This window comes from Colobus angolensis, unplaced genomic scaffold (genome assembly GCF_000951035.1).
Source record: "Colobus angolensis palliatus isolate OR3802 unplaced genomic scaffold, Cang.pa_1.0 Scaffold97, whole genome shotgun sequence".
NCBI classification, from domain to species: domain Eukaryota; kingdom Metazoa; phylum Chordata; class Mammalia; order Primates; family Cercopithecidae; genus Colobus; species Colobus angolensis.
In genome coordinates, this window is record NW_012123709.1 from 618,291 (window position 1) to 620,948 (window position 2,658).

Here is a 2,658-nt window from a genome sequence, read left to right on the forward strand (position 1 = left end):
GGCTAACACTGCCTTAACCAAGTGTTCAAGGTTAATATTACTAGCAACAAGTCAAGTTGATACTACCTACCTATAATATTGTGTCTGGAGTTGGTTGCTTCTGGTGGGTTCTTGGTCTCTCTGACTTTAAGAATGAAGCTGCGGACCTTCGCGGTGAGTATTGTAGCTCTTAAAGCTGGCATGGACCAAAAGAGTGAGCAGCAGCAAGATTTATTGTGAAGAGCAAAAGAACAAAGCTTCCGCCACCGGGAAAGGTAACCCAGAGGGTTGACACTGCTGCCTGGGGAGGGTGTGGCAGGTCGCCAGCTTTTATTGCCTTATTTGTCCCCGCCCAGGTCCTGCTGATTGGTCCATTTTACAGAGTGCTGATTGGCCCATTTTAGAAGGTGCTGATTGGTGCATTTTACAAACCTCTAGCAAGCCACAGAGCGCTGACTGGTGCCTTTTTACAGAGCACTGATTGGTGCATTTTACAAACCCCTAGCTAGCTACAGAGTGCTGATTGGTAAGTTTTTGGTTTTGTTTATTTGTTTGTTTGTTGTTTTGAGATGGAGTCTTGCTCTGTTGCCCAGGCTGGAGTGCAGTGGCGCAATCTCCACTCACTGCAAGCTCTGCCACCCGGGTTCCCGTCATTCTCCTGCCTCAGCCTCCTGAGTGGCTGGGACTACAGGCGCCCGCCACCACGCCTTGCTAATTTTTTGTATTTTCAGTAGAGACGGGGTTTCACCTTGTTAGCCAGGATGGTCTGGATCTCCTGACCTCGTGATCCGCCCAGGTCAGCCTCCCAAAGTGCTGGGATTACAGGTGTGAGCCACCGTGCCCAGCCTGATTGGTGCGTTTTAAAATCCTCTTGTAAGACAGAAAAGTTCGCCGAGTCCACACCTGACCCAGAAGTCCAGCTGGCTTCACCTCTCAATATGATGTGCTGAGTACACTTTACTTATGTTGTATTCTTCCCTAAAAAACATAACCACAGTCTAATCATCAAAAAAAGTCAAACAAATCCAAATTGAGGGATATTCTACAAAATATCTGACTGCTACTCCTTGAAACTGTCAAGGTCATGAAAAACAGAAAAAGACTGAGAAACTGTCATTGACCAGGGGAGACTAAGGAGACATAATAACTAATGACAAAATACAATATGGCATCCTGGATGTGATCCTAGAACACAAAAACTACATTAGTAGACAAACCAATGAAATCCAAATAAAGCCCAGAGTTGAGTTAATATTGATTTACTGATGCTGGTTTCTTAGTTTTGACAAATGTGCCATGGTATTGTAAGATGTTAACATTAGCGGAAGCTGGGGAAGCGGTGTATGGGAACTCTCTGGACTATCTTTGCAACTTTTCCGTAAATCTAAAATTATTCCCAAATACATACATTATTATTATCTTTTGATACAGGGTCTCACTCTGTAGCCTAGGCTGGAGTGCAGTTGAGGTAGATCAGGTAGGATGGTCACAGCCTCACTTAAAGGGGAACAAGATACTTGCCAAACAGACAGAGAGAGAGAACAGCTGGATGCTGCACAACCCGCATCAGGAACTCGTGGTCAGAACATCCTGCTTCAAGGAGGAAAAAGAGCAAAAGGGGACAAATCCTCCAGCTTGCACAGGCACAGAAACCCTTGATCAGTGTCTTTAGGCTGACCTATACTCATTTTAACAGTAAAAACACTCCCCGGGGTGGAGAATTACTCTCAAATTCTTTTGTGCACCAACGTCAAGAACTTGAATCAGCCTACCACCAACACCGTGGAGCTATCACAGCTCACTGCAGCCTCCTTCTCCCTGGCTCAAGCGATCCCCTCACCTAAGCCTCCAGAGTAGCTGGGACTACAGGTGTGCACCATCACGTCTGGCTATTTAAAACATTTTTTGGTAGAGAAGAGGTCTTGCTATGTTGCCCAGGCTGGTCTTGAACTCCTGAGCTCAAGTACTTCTCCAGCCCCAGTCTTCCAAAGTGCTGGGTTTACAGGCATGAGCCACTGTGTCTGGCCACATCATGTATTTCGAAAAAGACTGACTAACCCTCCAACTCTCATACATTGTTGTGGTGGTATCAACGGTACATGTATTTTGGAAAACTGAGTTGCTTACCCTATGACTCAGCAGTTCTATTCTTGGGTCTCTATCCCAGAGAAACCAGTGCAGTTTTATTAATAGCCTAAAACCAGAAACAAATGTCCACTAGCCAGAGAATACTGATACGTTCAACCATACAAATTATAGAGACAGGTTGAGCTAAAGAAACCAAACACAAGAGTATACACTCAGCTGCGTGCAGTGGCTCAAACCTGTAATCCCAGCACTCTGGGAGGCCAGGAGTTCAAGATCAGCCTGGGTAACACAGTGAGAGCCCCCCCATCTCTACAAAAATTTTAAAAATTAGCCAGGTGTGGTGGCATTCACCTGTAGTACTAGCTACTCAGTCGGCTGAGCCCAGAAATTCGAGGTTACAGTGAGCTATTATTGTGCCTCTGAACTCCGGCCTGGGCAACAGAGCAAGATGTTGTCTTTTTTTTTTTTTTTCTTGAGTCAGGAGTATCACCGTGTCGCCCAAGCTGTCTCTTTAAAAAAAAAAAAAAAAAAAGGGAGCTGGGTTTGGTGGCTCATGCCTGTAATCCCAGCACTTTTGGAGGCTGAGGCAGG